Genomic DNA, 24,390 nt, shown 5'->3' with positions numbered 1-24,390 from the left:
TTGAAATGGTAGGGATAATAAATAATTATATTTTGAAAAAATACCTTCTGTCTGAACAGTTCTGTCTGAACTGTTAATCTCTCTATGATCACTTGTAACTAAGATTAGTTTTGCTCCAGTAAGACAAGCTATACTGTCAGGGTAAGATATTCTGGTTGGTCTGTTCCTACATGGAGCAAGGGTAAAGTGTAAGGCAGACATTTGTGCCAGTAAGACCTCAATTTGGAAATTTTAAGCTGGAGAAGTTTAGAGTAGCTCTTAAGCAAGGCTTAGTTTGAATCCTTTAGCTCCACAAAGCTAACTCAGTTGATAAATAAGTACTTGAAAAGCCATCACCTTTGGACCTACCTATAAAGGCTTCAAAGTGTGATCAAATTTCAAATAAAAAAGACTTTAAAAATTAATTGACAAAAATTGCAAATGTGAGCAATTGAAGAATCAATATAAGTTTTTTCCACCAAAAACAGAATTTTACAGAAATAAGATGAATAGAAATTTAGGAAACAATAAGGTTTCCCTGTTACAAATAGGCAACCAAGGATATATGCCTGTCTTAAGATTGCATCATTAATTACTTAAATTTACAGGATACTACATGCTTCAGCAGCACATCTACCCAAATTACAATACAGAGATTAGCATGGCTCTTGCACAAGGATGATATGAAAATTTGTGAAGAAATGAAAAACAGTTATTAAACAGTTGCTTACAAATATACAAGTGTAATTATACATGTAATTCATAGGAATAAAAGTTAGTTTTACACCATTTAATCTTCACCTTTTTATGAAGGCCTTTACATTGCATAACCTTTATAAAAGTTTTGAAATTAGATAACATTTTCATTTTATCCCAAAGAAATAAAATACTATAAGGACCTAGGAATTAAAGGAATCTTAAACCTTTTCTATATGGAATGCAATCTGAAAGAACACATTAATGAACCTATATATTATAAAACAATGTTGAATTCAAAGCACTATATCTAGGAGAGAATGAACTAGATTATGGATACTATACAAACAGAATACTAAATATTTTAAAATACACTTTTTTCAGACAAGCACCAGAAATATCTTTAGTTTCTGTACTACTCATTTCAACAGTTAAGTTAAAATTATTCCTTATTAAAAAATCACAAACGCTACAGAAAACATTATAGATGTATACAAACAACTTGAATGTATATTGACATCAAAGTCAGGCAATTCACTTGGAAGAATACCATGGAATTCATGAATTTTTAAAGTAAGATATTGCTGTTGCTTTGTATTGTGAAAATATTTTGTATGGACACATAGGATGGACTGGAAATTTTGAAATTTAAGAAATTTACCCAAACCATTAGGACTTAGGAGAACAATTTGTACAGCTTTCCACAACTTCAAAGAGGTAGTGATACATACTTATTCTTTTGGCAATATCAAATGCAGTTTCTTCCAAGTTGTGCTTCAGACCTGGTTTGATATAATGGTTCAACAGAAGGAGATCTAGCATAACTTTGCTATTTCTATTCCCAGCAGCAAGATGCAAGGGGGTCAAGAGGCCTTTAGTTTGGCCATTGGTATCTGCATCATGATGAAATAAAGAAGCCACTCTGGTATTATTCCATGTACAAGTACTGTGCAGGGGTGTCCAGCCATTCACAATTATTACATGAATATCTACCTTGAGCTACCAACTCATGGACAATGACTAAGTGTCCACTGAAAGCTTCTCGATGAAGAGGGGTGTACTCATCAGCATCACTAGTATTCACATGAGTGGCCTTTTTGGAAAGTAGTCTCTGCACTGTACTAAGGCGATTATTTTTGGCAGACCAAAGAAGATATTTGTTTGGATCCTATTCCATTTTTCTCTTGCAATTGATACCATTTCTCACTTTTTCATCTTGTTCCTCATCTTCTTCAGAATTGCCTAGCTAGAGACTTTGAGTGCCAGTGAATATGAGGTGTCCATGTATTTCCCCAATAGTTCACATTGGATGAACTGGTCAGAAATATCCGGTGAATTTTTGGCATCTGTTTTTTTCACTATTATTTATTTTCTCTTTTTTCATTTTTATCATTGTAAATTATTCTAACTGGAGAGTAGGGAATTGGTAGAGAGCAGAGGAAGATTTTCCTCCGTATTCAAAGGTACAGACTGAAAATGAGGACCAGTGGTGCATTCATGTGCAGCTTATTTTAGGAATGAGAAAATAGGAAATAATGCCTTCCATGTAAATGAATTGGGAAATGGCAGAACAGAAAGTGGAATGATGCAACCAAAAATATAAAAGCAAAATAAATTAGGATAATTATGGAGCAATCATATCATGAAAGGGAGAGAGGAAGAGAGAGACAGCTGTTCAATGATCTAGCTAGCCAAGAAATTCATCCCTCTGATCAATTTATAGAGCAAACAATTTCATTTTTTAAAAGAGATGGAAATAGAATTAAAGATCAGATGTCTCCATTGTTTTTAATTATATTCTTATTATCTTAAATACTTGGAAAATGGAATTTCTATTCAACAAATCAGTTTTTTAAGTATAATTTATCTTTATATAACTTTTCCACATCCTTTCAAACCTCACCCCACTTTAATTTTTTCTAGTTTCATACTATCTGCAATGAATAATATACTTTCACTCTCTTCTTCCATAACTCTCTTTATTCCTTCCTTTTGACTTCCCCTCACACCTTCCAAGTGACAGTTTCCTGACATATATTTTGTTGGATTAAAAGTTCAATTTTATAAGAAAATACACTTTTGAAATACTCCTCTGCAAATAGCATGCTTTGGTTAATATTTTTTGTAAACCTGTATAAAGTTCTAGCTTCCAAATATGAGACATAACATGGGTTCTTTGTTTGTCTGGCTCTGACTTAGCTCATTAATATATTTTTAGATCTATCCATTTCATTTCAAATAATGTAACAGTCTTCAAAATGGATAGGTGCAATCCAATTGTGTATATGTGCCACACTTTCTCCAACCATCACTCCACCAAAGGGCATCTGGGCTGTTTCTGTAACTTTGCTACGATGAATAGTGGAGCAGTGAACATGGTTGTGAAAGTGATTTTACTGTAACCTTTTGGAAGAATTCATCACTACCATTATGGGAACAATCCTCTGGCCAGTTTTCCAGAATAAGCACATCCCTACCTTCATCTTCATCCCAATGTATTGCAAGTCTTCAAAAACACACTACCCCCTACAGGTCTCAATAACCTAAAACCACACTGTGCCCATATTCTTTCAATACATTACATCATAAATGTACATATAATTTAGTGAGAACTTTCTATGTATTTTCCTAATGTGAGAATGAGGGACATGACAGAGTAAAAGTAAGAAGTATGCAATTTAATTAGCTATTATCACATTTAAAATCATTTTCAGCTCTAATTCATAGCCTCACATAATATTATTATAATCTTTATTTGATTACTTCATCTAACCCATAATTTGTAACAGGTGAGTTAAAAACAAAGGCTAAAAATGTGGTTTGATTTTGACACTCATGTGTGAGGTTGCACAATATGGGCAAATATGCTCATTTGCAAGGTAACTCTATTTTGTCTGAAGTACCACAAAACATTTTCACTTAAGTTGAAAACATTGTACCATGGGTATATTCTATCTCTCTCATGCAGTTTTCCACTCAAATACTCAAATCTTACAATTATTCCACTTATTTAAAATCATAGCTTTTTACTTTAATACCCATAATATTAGAGTTTGAATTGAGTGTCTAGTGCCCCCTAAATGGGTGTTCTTACCATTTTGTCATGTCTCCAGCCCTAAATTATCTTGATTATTTTTCAGATACTGGTGTATGATATTGGGCTCAGTCCACGTTATGTTATTCTTCCTGGAATTTAGAATAACAGGTACATGTCATTATGTAAAGATCTTTCTGTCCAGTCTGGGCTTTAACCTCTATCCTCACGAGAGTAGACTCAAATGTAGTGAGGATTTTCATAAATTTGTCATAGCTGATGTTTTTTATAAGTCATGTCATTTTCTGCAGGTTTTTGAGTACTGAATTAATTTGTTTTCTTGGGTTGTTTTATTTCATTTGAATGTATGTGTTGAGTTGTTCCTCACTTTTCTGGTTTCTTTCAATCAAGTTCTTACCTAATGTGGTGAGAATCCAATCCTTATTTTTCTCGATAGTCAATGTGAACATGATTTATTCCAAAGCAATTTGAGTAATATTTAAACACCTTCATATCTATGAATGGTATATAAATGATAAGTGCTGCGAAGGGTCTTTTCATTTTCACAGCACTCTTTGTCATACACAGACAGATCATGAAATATATGAAGATAATAAAACTACAGATGCTAGCAAGAAGAAGGAAAACCTATTATTAATAGTTTGACAGAGGCTTCCCTTCTAATGAAAGAAATACGTTGCTTCATGAAGGATTTCACAAAATTATATTGCTTGGAGGAATCGAACCCAGGGCCTCAAGCATGCAAGGCAAGTGCTCCACCACTGAGCCACCTTCCATGCTCTCTACGAATTCTTAATTGGTAGGTTATTTAGTTTATTTTTAATTTCAATTTAATTTTATTGTAAAGGTAATGTACAGAAGGGATACAGTTACATAAGTAAGGTAATGAGAACATTTATTATGGAAGAAACATTGTTATCTCTTCCACTGATTTTTTTGCACACTCAAAAAAAACTAGTTTTTCCTGTCGCTATTGACCAATGGGTACTGTTCTTTCTTTGTTTATGCATTTTTTATTATAAAATTGATATACAGAGGGTTTACAGTTACTTAAGTCAACTAAAGAGTACATTTCATTATATTTTCTAAATTTCAAATTTTGAACTTAATTATTTTTTATTGTTTCTTTAGGGTAATTCTTGTTTCAGAGTTGTAGGATTCATTAATTTAGTTTTGCATAATTTTAACACAAGTAAATTATTCAGACATATAGTTTGCTTTCAAAATAATTAAGATGAGAAAATTTAAAAATATTTTCTTAAATTTTATATGGTTGTTGAAATTACATAAATTTATTTTCTTTAGTTCTAAACATATTTGCCCATTTAACAAATAGTGTATTTTCAAGAAGCACATAATTTATTTTGAAAGGCTTTATTGCCTGGTCATTATTTGGAAATATTTGTACTTGAATTAAAAAAAATGTTTGAGTTGGGAATAGCGATTTGTTCTTTACATTTTTCTAACTATGATGGTAAGTATAAATAGTACTCATAATTCAGGAGAGACTGAGAAACTATGAGACCTTATCATAAAATTTCCAGAGTGAAATGATTAGAGATATAGTCATCCCTAGCAAGATATAGAGCACCTGGTTATCATATTCTAAATCTTGAGTTAAAACACCAGTAACATCAATCTTTTGTCAAAATAAAAGGACACATATTTCAAAATGTTTATTATTTAAAACTTGTTTGCAAATTTCTCATGTCTTTTATTTCTGAATTTTCAATTTACTTAATCTATAAGAATCCAAGTATCTTGTGACTATTTTATTTCTACTAAATTTTAAATAGTATGAGCAATATTGTGATTTCATATATTAAAATACTTTTACTATTTGTGATAATTTCTTCTGTTTAATATGATAATAACAAATGTGTGTATGTGGTGTGTGTGTGTGTTTATTTGGGTTTTCTGTGTGTGTGCTTTTTGTGTACTTTCTAATGCTTGGGAGATCACACAATTGCTTCACATATGTTAGGCCAATGTTTTACCACTGAGCTATACTATCTAGTTATAACACAAATTGTATTTTAAATTATGACTTTTAAATGTTCATTCCTAGTATGTTTTTTCTAAATTACATATGATAAATTGTGATCCATCTTCTGTCCACGTCAGCAATTGTTATTGTTATTCTTTCTCTTAATTTTTTAGAAATTAATTATATTCCTATTACAACTTCTTTACATTGTAACAGATCTATACAATTCTTTATTTTCTATTTTTTTCCCATGTTATCTGACTTTCAGTCCAAACTATCAGGTGGATTAAAAAGAAACTAGATTCAGGACACTTTATTTTTCTCCTTCTCTTTTCTGAAGTCTTTCTGTTTTTTGAAACAATACCAATGACATACAACTCCTGTGTGGTCCACCATTCTTCCCCCTCTCACTCTCTTCTGCAGTACATCTCAAGTCGTTATCATTCAGCTTTATTATGCTGTACTGTTATCTAAATCTTAACTCATTCCTAAACAAATTATAGTTGCATTGAGCAGTCTCTAAAGACATTTTCTATATATAATATCATGGGTTTGTATTTTCACAAGTGGTAAAATATGACTGACTATCATATATTTAGATAGCTCTGTAGAATATTGGTCCACCTGCTCAATAATCTCGTATGTAAATTCAAGGAATACAGGTCTGTCAGAGCAATCTTGTAAAATGGTGTAGCTTGAGCCTTCATACTAGCTTTGAATAGTAATTCCATGTTTAGTAGTGAAGACAACATAGTTCTACTTTAAGAACAGACACATAGAAGAAGGTAACAGTTTGTCAAAAATAATTTCTTAGTTTTATGGTCCACAGATTTTTGAAAAGGATGCTATGACTTTATGAAATAAAAACAGAATCTTAAATGCTTTTATTGGCACTATTGCCTCTCTAGATTTCAAGAATGATCTTAGACTACTACCTCAATACTTTGTTTGTTTGTTTGTATGCCGGTCTTGGGCACTGTCTATGTGCTCTTCAGCTCAAGGTGAGCACTCTACCGCTTGAGCAACAATGAAACTTCCTGGTTTATTGGAGATAAGAGTCTCATGGACTTTCGTGCCCGGGCTGGCTTTAATCCACGATCCTCAGATCTCAGCCTCCTAAGAAGCTAGTATTACAGGCATAAGCCACCGGCACCTGGCCTACCTCAAACCTTATATAGAATGATTATCAAACTAAATGTGAGATTTAAAAACCAATAAAACATAAATGTAAAATTTCATGATATTGATCAGTAAAGGTTTCTAAACATTTGATATGGAAAAAATTAATGGCTAAAGAAAAGCAAGAACTGGATTATATCAAGTGATAACCTTTCATAATTCAAGGGACACTATAACAGAAATGAAAGCATATCCAACAGATAGAGTGCACATATTTGTTAATGCTACAATGTTAATGCTACAATGATTCTTAAACTTAAGTATTTTTATGTCTTCTAATTGTATATAAATTTTTTTCCTGAATAGAATATTTCTTTAAATAGCATATGTAAATTAAGTCAATAGGAGGAGCATATGAAATAAGATTCTCTTTAGTGTCTAAAAAATAATAAAAAGAAAACTCACTAGTATGACCATAATATAAACAAGAACGTAAAATATAGTAACGTATTTGTGGATAATTGATATACTTCTCATAGTGATCAATTTGTATAATACTGCAATCATTTTAGCAAACAAGTCTTCAAAAGATGAAAGAGAATTGTATAGGATCCAGGCATTACACTTCTATGAATGTATTAAACAGAAGTAAAAAACTTTTTTGGACAGAGAATGTAGTTAATTGACAGTGAACTTGAATAGTATGTGTGAGACTGAGGAAATGATCCCCAAAAACAAATTTTGAAAAGACGCACTATAGAGGATGTATACTGGGCAAATTCCTGTAACTGAATTTTATATCTATTTTAATGTCTGTTCTAAAATTTACAGCATTTCTATTTGAAGAAATGCAAGTTTGTGAAAATTAAGCTTTGGAAACCTATGAAAGTACAATTCACTTCCAAAGGACTAATATGTATACAATAAAAGGAAATAATATATTGTAAGTGAATTGCATATCAGGAAAAAAAACTATTTTTAAAACTTCTTCACACAAAATGCAGAATAGCTAAAAAGATATTTTTGGTGTTGGCTAAAAACTCTTTGTAAACTACTGCATTTAAAACAAAGATGTGATTTCTGTTTATTTTGAGGGTATATTTTCCGTTTGAGTTTATACAGAGATAACCCAACCCAAAAATATATGTGATAACTGGAATACCTAGGAATTGTGCATCACTTCTAAGAAATTTATTTTATTTTATATTTTTTATTGTGAAAATACTGTACAGAAGGGTTACAATTACATGGGCAAGATAATGAGTACAGTTCTTATCAAGCATTGTAGTCTCCTCCTTTGTTTCCCCTTCCCATCCCTTCCCATCCTCCCCCTCCGCCCCACCCAATCCTCCCCGTTACCCCCACCCCACCAAAGTTGTAAAGTTCATTTTTTGACATAACGACTTGTACATCTCATTGTTGCAATAGGTCCACCTGTATCCCTATTTTTTCCCATGGTTTCCCTCATTTGCAATATGTAGTATATATCTGAGTCAAGCAGAAAAGGTGAGATAAGGTGATGTTATGGAAACGAACCCTAAGTTATGTATTCAAATGTTTATTTGTTCTTTCATGCGATTGTTTCTAACACATTTATATGATTATTTCTTTGTTGCTTTGTATGTCCCTCCCTCACACTATAACCCCTGCTTTCACTGTATTTTATGTCTGTATAATTTGTGGAGGAGAAGGGGAAAAACTTCTAAGTAATTGAGAAACTTTTCTGGAAGAAACTTATAGCAAATGACAGTAGACACAAATCTATGCATCTGCATTTTATGAAAGTCATATGTTACTTGTTTAATCCAATTGCTTATCTCTACCTTGCTAGGGAAAACGTATTCTCAAGATAAGAGCCAAAAGCAGTGAAAAGAACAAAATACACAATCATCTTGATATATTTGTGAAAGTAACAAATGAAATAAAACAATTCCACTTAAGGGACTCCAATATTAGTGTATGTGAAGATGTTCCTGAATGCCAATATCCATTAAATTTTTGGAATTCTAATTTCTACTAACATGAAAACTAGAGCAAGAAAACAAATATAGACTTAGAGTGAACCAGCCTTGAAATCATTTTCTTAATTGTTTTGAAATTACAAAAGAATTGATACTCCTTTGCTTTGGAAATCATTTAAAAATATTTATCACTTATGATAATTCAAATAGCAAGCAAGAGTAATTTTATATAATCATTATAAATATAATTTTATTACTATTGTAAAATAGAATAAAAAACTAGTCCCAATATATGACCTACCTATCATTATTCTTGACTTCTAATCATTACCTAAATATCTTAAACAATCTAAATAGTTATGTCTTTAACATAGACGTAAATATTCTGTACTTTTTTACTTAACATTTTCCAGGGGTATGTATTCATGTTTCTAAGAAATGTTCACAGCAGCTAAAAGATGCTTTTGTGAAATTAATGTGATACAATTAGTTGTTGTGGGTGTTGTGTGCAAGGCCTGGGCAATGTCCCTATGCATTTTTATGCTCAAAGACAGCACTCTACAACTTGAAGAAAAGAGCTAATTCCTATTTTTACTGGTTAATTGGAGATAAGAATCTAACAAGTACTTTTCTGTCTGGGCTAGTTTCGAAAACAATCCTAAGATCTCAGCACCCAGAATACCTTGTAATATAAGGGTGAGTTACCGGCACTTGGTTTCATGAGGTTTTTTTTTTCTTTTTAATTTTAATTATGTTTTAAGATGTTTGTTTCACTATGATGTATATCATTCTGCAAATAAATTTAGATATATGTATATATTTCTGATGACAAATAATCTCTAAATATGTACTATTCTACACATAACATTTATATATATATATATATATGTATATATATATATATATATATGTATGTATATATGACAGACTCCCACTAAACTTTTATGTTACTATTTTTGACATTTTTCATTTCAACGGTACAGTCTATTTTTCTAAAAGTTTACTAGAATAAAATAACTAATATTTCAATATAAAGTAGACTTTATTACTTTCAAGGGAATTTTAGATATACACATGATATTGTAGTAACATTGACAGTATATTACTTGAAAAGGTTCTGCCCAAACTCTTAAGTATTTGTTTGTAGTTCAGGAGAGAGAGGAAGTTAATTCATACTGATTAGGAATTTGCGATGCTTCCAAAAATCTATTCCATAATTTGTTATAAGCACATAGTCAAGCTACCTGATATGGTTTAGGTTGTTATTGTTTATTTGTTCAAAATTTCAATATGGATGCATGCACAGTGGTAACATTAAAATTATTAATCTAAAGACAAAAATAGTAAAATCATAGAAACATATCCGATGTTCAATAATTAGTACTTATGATGCTAATAATAATTTTGATGGAGAGGATGATGACCACAGTGTCGCCTGATAATGACGATGTTGTGATTGAAAAAAAAAAAAACTTTAAATATCTTTGAAGCTAAATTTCCCACATTGAATGTATAGTTATAAACAGCATTGGATTACATACAATAACAATAACAAGAGGAAGGCTGGGAAGGTGGCTCAGTGTCAGAGTGCTGGCCTTGCCTACATGAAGCTCTGGGTTTGATTCCTCAGCACCCCATAAGCAGAAAAAGCGGGAAGTGGCACTGTGGCTCAAGTGGTAGAGCGCTTGCCTTGAGCTGAAGAGCTGAGGGACAGTACCAGGCCCAGAGTCCAGGCCCCATGACGAACCAAAAACAAAACAAAACCAGAATAAAAAGAGGAGAGTTTCAATATCAAGAAATACAATCAAATAAACAGGTAGAGATAGTAAAAACCCGAATGTTATTCCAGCAGTCTTCCTAAGGTATACTCACTATTCTTGGTGGTATTATTTGCTTATAAATAAAATCATTTATTTCCATATTTTGATGGACTACGATGTAGATTTCAACTTAGTGTGATTAGTTCAAATAACATTCTCAGATAGATACTTTTCCAATGATATATTAAGAGTATGTTCTTCATTACAGCTGTAAATACATGACACAATTTACATAATAACACTTACATATCTGCAGTTACCATAAAAGGACACAAGCTGCAGGAGTTAAAATTTATTTTTATTTCAACATGAAATTATTTCTGACTTTATACCAACAAACTGAATTTGACTCTTTCCTTATTTGTAAGCTAAGGCAGAAAATGTAAGGACTGTTTACTTTCTTTTGCCTTGCTCTAGAAGTCAACAAATATATTGTTCAATATTTCTGGTAGATTATATCCATTTACAGATGAGAAATGTAAGACCAATAGTCAATGCTGTGAGTAAATAATGGTAGTAGAATTTTTGTCTGACTTCTTCACTCTGTGTGCTTACAAGGAGAGTCATTTGGTGATGGAGAGGACCAATATAAAAAAGACTATGGGGGAAAATGCATACTTTGTAAACAGTTGTTTTAGGCCTGAGTGACTGGTGATGAGTATTTGCAATAGGCTGGTGTCAGGGGCATAAAAAGGAGTACATAGAAATTACATTAGTGACAGGAACTGAGAAAATCTTGATCATTCATCTTATCTAATGGATGGAGGTAGGATATTAGGAAATCTAAAGTGTTTCCACATCTCTGTCTCCTAACTGTATTACTTACATTCTTGGTGATAAGGACTACAGGTGGAAAAGATGGATTTAGAGGAAAAAAACTCTCTGATAGTTCTAAGGTTTATGTTAAACAGATGCAAAGATAGGTCTGTTTGAACATCATCAAAAATCCATGAACATGAATATGAAAAAATAATAATAAAATCAGAGACATTATTAAAGGGAAGAAGAAAAGGAAAGTTATGATGAAAGTGTGAACAATGTTAGTAGCAGTGTGGATAAGATTGGAGGAAAGAGATAAATAAGGAAACAAAAAGTAGTAAACACAGATTTACAGAAGAAAAGGGAGGAAAGAATTTTCAGGAAGATATTGAAGGAAATCTACTATTTGGATTTGAAACGTAAAAGGACATAGACAAGTTCAATAAGAACAGTGTTTTGGTGAAAGTCATATTGATAAAATGTTGAGATATGAATGTGAAGACACAAAATTCTGGATCCATAAAATCAACAGGTCCTGTTGATTCTAAATTTTGGGAACAAATGCTTTAATCCTGACCTCAGAAATATTATACAGATATAACTGTCATGAACTTTTCTTAGAGATATTCTGTGAAAGTTTTTGAAAACTTTATTTAGCCAGGAGATTATAGATTGAACTAAAGCAAAGACAAGCCTAATTTGTCCTACAGTTCCAATTAGTGACCTATATATCCATATCAGTTTGGGATTTTATTGAAATATATTTAGATATGTTTGGATATCTTATCAGCCTACTCATTATAAATGTAGGACAAGTAACACCAAGTATTATGTTGAACATGCAGCTTTACTGATGTGACTGAACACTTTTTGAATTGATTCTTTTTAGAATAGAAAATGCCTCTATAGCTATTGATAAATCATAACTGCCAAATACTCTATTGAAACCAAGTTCTTGTTAGGTATATCTCCATGCTGAAATAACCCTGTCAATCAACATGACACAAATTCTTATATGTAGGAAAGTGTTCTTATAAACTTCAAGCTTTCATTGAATGGAAGAGTTCAGACATCACCCTCACCACTAGGATTAAATGCCTAAAAAGATAAGACATTTTGCTTTAATCCCTTTCTTTCATTTTCTCATACACATTGTCAAGTTGTGAAGGTTTCTAATGTAACAATAATACAATCGTGACTTGTATTAACACAACATCTAAGATCAAATGTTAATTCGGATACTTACTAATTAGCTCCAAATTTTGTGGATATTTATATTTCTCCTGGGTAAACTAATGAGCTCCTAGAAAATTTCCCTAAGGAGCCTTTCAATTCTAATATCACTGTTTTCTCAAAATGCTTTAAATTCTACCTCCTCTAATGTGGGCATAGGGCTATATTGTGGAACTTTTCTCCTCAGAGAGTGAGTATTACTCTATTGCTTAACAAGGACAAAGTACCTTCATACATAGACTGGGCATGTGCAAACTAGAAGTGGTAGTTGAACAATGTTCTTAGCAATTTTTACAGATGAAATGGAAATAGAGCAACTATGAACTCAAAAGAAATGTGCAAAGAAGAAAAATGCACGAGGTAGAATGTGCCAAGAAAAGCTGAAGTATAATTTCAAATAATTTGCTCAGGTGTGAGGGTGTGTTCAAAGGACAGTTTCAGACAATGTACATGTATATCCTGGGGGGAAACTGCTTTAAACTATGCTGGGATAATTGTACAAGTAGAAGCCCCTTAGTCTACCTCTAATCAGCCACAACATCATCAACTTAGGCACTATTTTCCAAGAGCAAAGTGAGAAAAAGAGGGCTGATCAGAGTTACTGTTCAAGTTGAAGCAACGGCAATCACTTAATTTTTTTTATAAGTTTTCATTTATTTTGGAGCTTTTAAGTAGGGAAAAGCCAAGTAAATATTTTGCATGTACCTAAATTAAGTGGGCCATATTATATTGGTCTCTTTTTAACTTGGAAGTTATAGATTATGTCTTTTTATTTTCTAACTTGGGACAATGATCTGCTGTCAGTTATTTTCTTCTCTTACCCTTCTTTTGCCCTTCCACTTACATAATTATTATTTAAAGAGACATAATTGAGCTTGCATTTCTAAATTCTTCAAAATTATCTGAACTACTTCATACTTATGGCAGCCTCCTATATCTTTCTCAAGGGAAATATTTTGCCACTACCACTTTAGTCCTACATGATATTGGATATCTTCCTGCCTAATTCAGTGCAAGATATACATTAGACTCATCCTATATCTCAACACTTGTACCACCATAAAATTCTATCTTTCTTGGAAATCATGATATTAGTATATCTGGTGAGTTTGCATCTGTCATTTTTGAATGGAATTAATTGATACTTACATGCAATCATGTTTTAAACCAATATGCCACTCAGTAGATGAACGAATTGACAAAATGTGGTTTATATATGTACGGAGGAATTCTATGTTTCCAATTCATAAGGAAATGGAAAGACTTGGAAAAATCCTACTAAGAAAAATAATCAAGACACAACTAAACAGATTCCATGGTTTTCCTCATTTGTAATAACTAGGAAATAGCTAGGATAGTCCTAGCAGATGAGCAGAATGGCTCAATAGCTATGTATAAATGAGCACATAAAATGATGCAGAGCAAAATAAACTCCTAGATATGTAAAGATAGTATTTTCTTTGTGGTTGTTGTTTTTAATGTACTATGTGATTTCTTTTTTCTTTTGTGTTTTCCTCTATGGTTTGTCCATTGTTGTATTTGATTTCAGTATCCTGTGTATTGTATATACATTTATTTTCATTTGGCAAGGGAAGCGGAACAATAAAATGGCGAGACAAAGGACAAAAGGCAAACCAATGCAATAGCAATACTCACAAGACAACGTGTTAGAAATTTACATTACAACTTGTGAGGAGTATTGGGGTGAAGGAAAAGTGTGAGAAAAATGAGGGAGGGGGTAAAAATTTTGACATATTATGTGTCCACTACCTTACAATTACTGCAAGCCCTTCTATATATCACCTTCACAATAAAATTAAGTTAAAAATGAGCTACATAAAATATAATTTCACTGTATTGGTATAGTAAATATCATTCTATGTGTATTACCATTTAAAAATGAACATTTTGTCTGCTAATTTGAATTACCTCTTTCTTTATCGGAGGGACATCAACGTGAATGTTATCAAACTATACAATATTTACAGAATATACTTGCCATTATTTTGAAAAGAAAACATTATTTTAGTATTGGCTCATACTAAAACAGAAAACAGTTCAATTCTATGAAAACTACTATCTTTGCAAACTGACTAATTGTTAAGAGGACAGAATATCTGTTTCTCAACATTCCTATGACTACTAACTGCACATTTTCAAATTCTGTACATGCCATACCAGAGACATTTAAAGCAGTACCTGTTTTCATTTTAATTAATTCAGCAATAGATGCAGTTTCCAATGAGGCATTACATATTTAAATTTCAACAGAAAAAGTAGACAAGTACTGTTAGTAGATCAAACTATGAAGTATCTATAATAATTAATTCCTTAAGAGTAAACATTTGTTCATCAGAGTAAGCTATTATTTCTTTGACAATCAATCCCAAGTTTTTATGCCATAAAGTCATCCTAGCCCAACAATTTCCAACTTGTAAGGTGTGCCTTAAAATTCCCTAAATTCACATCATGACTACTTTATCATATTGTGAAAAAATACTACATTCCTGCTAATGTGATGCCCTTCCAATTGTGGAAAGAATACTACACTAAACTTTGCTACATCATTTTCACTGCAGTGGTATTCTTGAGATCAGAAAACTTGCAAATATTATTTATTTTTATTTTATTTTATTATATATATTATCTCTCTTAGATATTCTGGAGATCTGTATATCTTAATATTAAGATTAGAAGATTATGGTTGAAAGCCCACCCAGGCAGGAAGGTTCCTTAGATTCTTATCTCCAATAAACTCATCAGGAATAGCCAGACCCAAGTAACACTGCGGTTCAAGTGGTAGAGCAGTAACCTTGAGCAAAAACAGGATCAGGGACAGTGCCCAAGCCCAGAGGTTAAGCCCTAGGACAAACCAAACAACAACAAAAAAATAAAAACAAACATCAAACCTAGCATTTTTCTCATTGTATACAGAGATACATAATTAAGGAAATTTCTTCCTGTGTTATGTATAGGTAGAAAAAAAAAGATGTCAAACAATTACTCTCTTCATACCATGTTACACCAAAGTCTCAAAAGATTGCTCCTTTTCAATATTTATAAGTTAATATCATCAATTTGTTGACAGTTTGTCTAGATTATTCACATTATCATCTTACACATGAACTGTTGGAATTATCTATTAACTATGTTCTTATTATACCTCGCTTGAAAGAATATTGTAGGCCATTAGAATGCCAGAATCATCAGTAAATTTGTAAATTAAATCTTTACTTGAAAAGAATTTTGTAGTATCCTATAGAATATTAAATTACAAACAAAAATATCTATTTTAAATCTAAATTCTAATTTACCCAGGTCTAAAAAGTCCTACTTTAAATGAACTTTCCTATTTCATCAGGCTTAAACTTTTGTAATCCTTCATTTCTTGGGACTCTATCAGAATGATACTTACTTTTTCAAATTTTTGGTTGGGAATCATGACCTCTTTTGCACCTAGGACTGTTCTGTAATTAAGACAACATTTAAAACACAACTGAGGATTATATATGAGTTGCATTTCTATAGGAAACTTGACTTCTCAAAGCATAATGACAAAATTAGCCCAAATTTCCAACTGTGTATTACTTTCTTGTTTATTTCTTATTCCTTTCCTGTTTGGTTTTATTGAGACAAAATTATATTCTTCTAGTTGGCCAAAGTTTCTGATCTGCTCAAGTAACTTGGGAGTGGCGTCCATGGGGTCCATTAAATACAAGATGATGTCATTTTCATGTCTTTTTCCTTCTTTTTTTCTATTTTTAAATTTATTATTTTTATTGTGAAAAAATTGTACAGAGGGATTAAAATTACCTGGACAAGATAATGAGTACATTTCTTCTGAAGCGTTGTAGCCTACTACTTTGTTTCCCCTTCCCATCTCTTCCCATCCTCCCCCTCTGCCCCCACCCAATCCTTCTCCCCAGCACCAATGTTGTAAAGTTCTTTTTCGATATAAAGTCTTGTACATCTCATTGTTACAATGGGTCCACCTGTATCCCTATTTAAACGATTTTTTCCCTTCCCCTCCAAAATTATACAAACATCAAATACAGTGAAAGCAGGGGTTATACAGTGGGGGAGGGAATACAAAGCAACAAAGAAATAATCTTATATGTGTTAGAAACAATCCCATGAAAGAAAAAAAAAACATTTCAATACATATCTTAGGGTTCATTTCCCTAACATCAAATTATCTGACCTATTCTACTTGACTCAGACATATACTAATTACTGTAAATAAGGGAGACCATGGAACCTATAATCCTTTGGGCCTGGCTTAATTCACTTAATATAATTTTTTTCCAAGCCTTTCCATTTCCTAACAAATGGGGCAATGCCATTCTTTCTGAGGGAGGCATAGAATTCCACATTTTCTTGATCCATTCATCTACTGAGGGGCATCTGGGTTGGTTCCATATCTTAGCTATGGTAAATAATGATGCAATAAACCTAGTCATGCTGTAAGCTTTAGTGTGGTCTTGTTTGTGAACATTTGGGTAAATGCCCAAAAGTGGGATTGCTGGGTCATAGGGGAACTCTATGCGGAGTCTTTTGAGGAACCTCCATATGGCTTTCCAAGATGGTTGAACAAGTTTACACTGCCACCAACAGTGCAATAAGGTTCTCTTCTGTCCATATCCCCTCCAGCATCTGTTGTTATTAGAGTTCTTGATTATAGCAATTCTAACTGGGGTGAGGTGGTATTTCAATGTTGTTTTGATTTGCATATCTGTCATGGCTAGAGATTTTGAGAATTATTTCATTTATTTATTGGTCATCCTTCTTTCCTCTTCAAAGAAATTTCTCCTTAAGTCTTTAGCACACTTATTTATTGAGCAGTTGATTCTTTGAAGGTTTGTTGTTGGGGGATTTAATTTTTTTAAGTTCCAGGTATACTTTAGATATGAGACCCTTGTCCGTTGTATGGCTAGTGAAGATCTTCTCCAAATCCGTGGGCTCTCTAGTGATCTTTCTAGCTATGTCCTTTGTCAGGCAGAAGCTCTGCAATTGAATGCAATCCCATTTGTCCAACCTTTTTCTGATTTTGTGTTTCTGGGTCTCTATTAAGAAAATTTCGGCCTGAGCCAAGGAGACCTAGGGTTTCTCCTATTCCATCCTGCAATGTTTTCAGAATGTCTGCTTTGACTCTGAGGTCTTTAATCCATTTGGATGTGATTCTGGTGCAGGGTGATAAATAAGGATCCAGCTTTAGTTTTCTACAAGTAGTTAACGAATTTTGCCAGCACCATTTACGGTAGAGGCTGTCTTTCTTCCATTCTATTTTTTTAGCTCCCTTATCGAATATTAGATGGCTATGGGACTGTAGGTTCATTTCTGGGTTTTCAATTCTATTCCATTGCTCATGTTGTACGTTTTACTTCTTCTTTCACTATTTGGATGCCTTTTCAGATTGCATCTTGTCTTATTGCCCCAGGTAGCATTCTAATACTAAGTAGAAGATGAGTGGAGAGAGCAGACATTCTTATCTCTTTCCTGAATTAATAAGAAATGGCTGTAACTTTTCACCATTAAGTGTAATGCTGGGTGTAGGTTCATCAATTCTTAACAGAAAGAACAGTACTGGAGCAATATCAGTTCCAAATTTCAAACTATACTAAAAAGCCATAGTTATAAAACCAGCTTGGTACTGGCCCAAGAACAGTCCTGAGGACCAATGGAATAGGACTGAAGACTCAGAAATAAACTCACTGACCTTCAGCCAACTAATCTTAGACAAGGGAGCTAAAAATATAGAATGGAAGAATGACAGCCTTTTCAGTAAATTCTGCTGGTAGAATTGCTTAAACACCTGTAGAAAACTAAAGCTAGATCCATATATATATATATATATATATATATATATATATACATATATATATATGTATATATATATATATATATATCACTCTGCATGAGAATCAAGTCAAAATAGATCAAAGGTCTCAAAATAAAAGTAGACACCGTGAAAACATTACATGAAGGATAAGAGAAACTCTAGGGTTCTTTAGCACAGGCCACAAATTTATTAATAGAGAACCAGAAACAAAACAAATCAAAGAGAGGTTGGACAAATGGGATTGCATGAAACAGCAGAGCTTTGGCAAGGTAAAGCTCATAGATATCAAGATCAATAAAAAGCCCACTTACTGGGAGAAGTTCTTCATGAGTCATATAACAGACAAATCATATCTAAAATATGCTTAGGACTCAAAATCATAAATCCCCCAACAACAAATCCTCAAAGGAACAACTGCCCAATAACTAAGTGGGCTGAAGACTTAAAGAGATACTTCTTTGAAGAGGAAATAAAAAATGTCCATTAGACATGAAGAAATGCTCATTTTTTCTAGTCATAAAAGAAATGCGAATCAAAACATTGAGATTACACCTCACTCCAGTTAGAATGGCTATAATCAAGAAATGTAATAATGACAGATGCTGGTGGGGACGTAGCTAAAAGGGAACTCTACTGCATTAACTTGTAGGAGTGTAAACTTGTTTAACCACTTTGGAAAGCAGTATGGAATTTCTTCAAAAGACTCCACCTATTGCTCCCCAATGACACAGCAAGCACACTTTTGCGCACTTACCCAAATGATCACAAAACTACCAGCACAACCTTATTTATTGCAGTATTATTCACCATAGCTATGATATGTAACCAACCGCAATGCCCCTCAGTAGATGAATGGTTCAAGAGAATGTGGTATACACACACACACACACACACACACACACACACACACACACACACACACACACACACACACACACACTGGAATCTATGCTTCCATCGGAAAGAATGACATTGCCCCATTTGTTAGGAAATGGAAAGACTTGTTAAAAATTATATTTAGTGATGTAACCAGACCCAAAGACACATAGGTCCCATGGTTAACCTTGTTTTAGCTTTGTTTGCAGGGATTAGTACATATCTAAGACAAGCAGAGAAGATCAAAGGCTAGGTACATATGACCATACAAGTTCATTTTAAGCGAAATGTACCCCAAGTCAGAGACACTAGGAGGTTTTCCTTTTTTTCTTTTGTTTTTAATATGCTTATAATGCACTATGTGATACTTTTTACGTTCATCCGCCCAAGGTAAACCCCTGTTTTCACTGTATTTGATTCCAGTGTTCTGCATCATATATATATATATATATATATATATATATATATATATATATATAAATTTGGGGAGTGGAATGGATATAGCAGAATGCTTAAATGGGGATGCAGGTTGACCATTGTGACAATGAGATGTACAGGACACTGTGTAAATGATTTTACAGTGTCAGACAGGGTTTGAGGAGGGAGGAGTTGGAGATGTGGGGAGGGAAAGAATGGAAGGGGGAAAACAAAGGAGGAGGAAACAATGCTGTATAGGAAATGTACTCATTACCTAGTCCTGTAACTCTGAGCCCTCTGTACAGTATTTTTACAATAAAAATATATTAAAAAATCTCTGCCTGATGTAGATTTCCAATGCTGCCCTCGGAATTGCATTTTCTGCCTATTCTGGCTGTGGAGGTCCACCTGCCCAATGAATCAATAGTCTTTAAGGTATCTTGGTCCAGCAGTGGGACTTGGATTATCCAGTGGTGGTTGGAACCAGGCCAAAGACAGGACAAAACAACTTCCAGGACATGGCTTCGTCATTGCCCATGCAACTAGGAATGCAAACTGAATTTCTCTGAATTTGACTCCAGAAAACAATCAGTGAACCAAAAGGCAAGTCCACCAAACACCTCACTCCTCCCCGCCCCCATTTCCTCCTTTCTCCCTCCCTGGGAAAGTATAAAAGAATTTTGCAGGTTTTGACACACACACAAAATGCCCACCATCTCCCCTGGTAAACTTGGTTTCAAGTCACTAAGTCATGGCAACGGATAATGCTGCATTCATTATTCTGGACAACATCTTCAGGTTGTTTGACGCTTTAATTTTTTTTTTGTTGATGTTGTTGGTAGGGGGTCCTGAACTCTGGGTCTGGGTGCTGTCCCTGAGCTTTTCAGCTCAAGGCTAATGCACTCCACTTTAGCCACAGTGCCACTTCCAGTTTTTTCTGCTTATGTGGTGCTGAGGAATTGAACCCAGGACCTCATGCATGAAAGACAAGCACTCTACCACTGAGTCTTCTTCCAGCCCTAATGATTTAATTCTTTAAAATTTCTTTTTGTCAGTCATGGGCCTTGAACTCAGGGCTTGGGTATTAGCATATCCCAGAGTTCTTCAGCTCAAGGGGAGCCCTCTCCCAACTGAGCCACGGTGCCACTTCCTGTTTGGAGATAAGTGACTCACAGACTTTCATGCCTGGATGTGCTCTGAACAGGTGTATTTTTAAATTATATTTCTTCTAGGTGTTTCTTGGTACAGTACAGTCTTTCTGGAATTTAAAGTTTTCTGTAAACCTTTGTCTTCAAGTAATCCAACAGCATTAAATATTACATTTCAAAGCTATCCTTTAGAACATTCATTTTGAAATTATTATGTTAAGGTGAAATTCTAATTCTTTCTAGAAACAACCCATTAAAGTCCAAATGGGAAATATGCTAATTTCAGCAGCCTTGACTCTCCTTCCTCTCTTTTTTCTCTGCCGTATCTTTTCTTGTTTTGGAACAAGTGTCATGGACTGTACAACCATTCAAAGAAAGATTATTCCATTAATTTCATATTAAAGGAATCTAGCCTGCCTGCATCACAAGAAAATTTTGAGTATAATATTAATCTAATAATTCATGTCAGTGGATTTTCAGTCATTTCGATATTTTTTGTTTAACCACTCATTAAAGAGGTTCCAAAAAGCAAGAATCAAAATTATGTTCTGCTTTCTAAGAATGTTTAAAAAAATAGTAGTTCAACAAGACACATTGTATTCCTCCAGGATTCCATGGTGATGTATTTCTCTTTTATCATAGCCCTTACCACTGACCCCTTCCCTTCAAACTTGTAGCTTTGTTCAGTTTTCTTGTTCCAGCTTTCATTTTGGTATTAGCCTCAGTAATATCCCTGTAGTTTTTTTTTAATTTAATTTAATTTTATTTGTGAACATACTGTACAGAGGGGTTACAATTACATGGGCAGGATAATGCGTACATTTCTTACCAAGCATTGAAGCCCCCTCCTTTGTTTACCCTTCACATCCCTTTCCAGCCTCCTCCCTCCTACCCAATCCCTGTAGTTTTTGACAATGAAAATCTATTTATTGTTAGAGAGCTCAATTCATATTGCCAAAGGCAGACTCATGAGCATATCATAAAGCATAAACTATTGAATATCATTTTAACATGATCATATGCAAATATTCCATAAATTAATATAAGTACCACATAAATGTGCATCTTCATATACTTTTTAAAATGCAAAGTAATTACATATCTATGTCATAAAAATAATTCAGATAACTGGTAAAAGAATTTAAGCTAAAACTTTTATTTTTTTATATCATCCCCAATATATTTGTCAAATTTTCTTTTCTCATTAACTTTCATCTTAGGGCCTGGTTTTCCTAGCAACAAGTTATAAGTTGATATCCTTGGATTTTATTCCCCTCTGAGTAACCTCTTTTCTTTCCACCAGTAGTTAGTCCCTCATGTTAAATGCCTGAGGAATAACGTCCCATTGTGCCTGCAAGAGGAGTACCCAAGTCGACTGTCTGTGCCTACTCTTGCCTTGCTTTGTTTGGGAATGTGGTAGCAGAGACAGGGGTGTTAGGGAGCAGGTGGCTGGAACCATGGTGTTAACAATTATGGGTACCAAAATGAGTAGCATAGAAAGGGTGTACCAGGGAAAGGGTAATTGTGACTGTAATTGCTGAGTTACAGTGGCAGAAAATTGGGTAGCAGCAACAGCTTTGCAGGGGTTGGGGTAGCTAATACAGGCATCCAGAACAATTTAGCAGGGACACGGAAGCAGAGACAAAGTGAATGATAAAAGTTGTGAGGCATTGTGGGAATTCTTTGTCTACCCATGCTAAAAACATGGAGGAGGGTTATTTAAACTAAAACTACAAAAGAAAATTTAAGGACTTGGTGCTAACAAATCTGTCCAGGTGTTATTACATTAAACAGAGAATTCAAAATGGTTTTTCTTCATGAATACAGAGATCAAAAGTATTATAATTCTTATTTTAAAATTCAAATTAAAGAGAAAATTATTCAGGAGGTAAAATTCATATTGAATGTTAATATTTAACAGAAAAAGAAGATCCTAGATGGCAGAAAAAGACAAAGCAATATTAGAACATAATATGTTCAATAATAATTAAGAAACTTTAATTGAAAAACTGGGCTGGAATGTGCACATCAGGCAAACGCAAGCAATCAGAGCCTACCACCAACAAAGAAACACCGTAATGTATATCTCAGAAAAAGAAACCATTTCCTTATCCTTGATTTCAATGATACACATAACCCCCCTTACACACACACACACACACACACACACACGAATATATGCAACAGCTCAATCTACTCACATCCATTCAACATGAATCAAAGATCTTCCTGCAATATTTGAAACTTTAAAAGTTTGAAGTCTTACTCTGAAAACATTACAGGACAGAATAAGAGAAAACCTAGGTCTCCTTGACACAGGCCAAAATTTTCTTTCTTTTTTTAATTTTATTTTTTTATTTTTATTATTTTATTTTATTTGTGAACATACTGTACAGAGGGGTTACAATTACATGGGCAGGATAATGCATACATTTCTTACCAAGCATTGCAGCCTCCTCCTTTGTTTACCCTTCACATCCCTTCACAGCTTCCCCCCTCCCCCGCCAGTCCCAATCCTTCTCCCCCCCCCCCCCCCCCCCCCGCACCGACATTGTAAAGCTCGTTTTGGACATGACAACTTGTACTTCTCATTGTTGCAACAGGTCCACCTGTATCCTTAAACGACTTGTTTTTCCCCATCTCCTCCACAAGTTATATTGACATCAAAAATAGTGAAAGCAGGGGTTATACTGTGGGGGAGGGACATACAAAGCAACAAAGAAATAATCTTATAAATGCGTTAGAAACACATGCATGAAAGAAAGAAACATTAAAAGACATATCTAAGGGTTCATTTTCCTGACATCACATTATCTGACTTTTCTGCTTGACTCATACATATACGAGATTTTGCAAATAAGGGAAACCATGGGACCTATGTTTCTTTGGGCCTGGCTTACTTCGCTTAATATAATTTTTTCCAAGTCTTTCCATTTCCTCACAAATGGGGCAATGCCATTCTTTCTGATGGAGGCATAGAATTCCATTGTTTATATATACCGCATTTTCATGATCCATTCATCTACTGAGGGGCATCTGGGTTGGTTCCAGATCTTAGCTCTGGTAAATAATGCTGCAATAAACATAGTTGTGCTGGTAGCTTTAGTATGGTCTTGTTTGTAAACATTTGGGTAAATGCCCAAAAGTGGAATTGCTGGGTCATAGGGGAGTTCTATGTGGAGTCTTTTGAGGAACCTCCATACTGCTTTCCAAAGTGGTTGAACAAGTTTACATTCCCACCAACAATGAAATAAGGTTCCCTTCTGTCCACATCCCCTCCAGCATCTATTGTTGTTAGAGTTCTTGATTTTAGCAATTCTAACTGGAGTGAGGTGGTATCTCAATGTTGTTTTGGTTTGCATTTCTTTGATGGCTAGGGATGTTGAGCATTTCTTCATGTGTCTATTGGCCATCCTTCTTTCTTCTTCAGAGAAGTTTCTCCTTAAGTCTTTCGCCCACTTGTTTATTGTGCAGTTGTTTCTTTGAGGATTTGTTGTTGGG

At 33.7% G+C, this 24,390-nt stretch overlaps 1 pseudogene; it reads left to right on the top strand.

Annotated features, from left to right (window-relative positions):
• The first annotated feature begins 595 nt into the window (after positions 1 to 595).
• LOC122112312 lies at positions 596 to 695 on the top strand (annotated as a pseudogene).
• The last annotated feature ends 23,695 nt before the right edge of the window (positions 696 to 24,390 follow it).

This window comes from Dipodomys spectabilis, unplaced genomic scaffold, assembly GCF_019054845.1.
Source record: "Dipodomys spectabilis isolate Male_0828 unplaced genomic scaffold, ASM1905484v1 ptg000093l, whole genome shotgun sequence".
NCBI lineage: Eukaryota > Metazoa > Chordata > Mammalia > Rodentia > Heteromyidae > Dipodomys > Dipodomys spectabilis.
The sequence above is the reverse complement of the archived record's forward strand: the minus strand, read 5'-3'. Positions and strand labels throughout refer to the sequence as shown.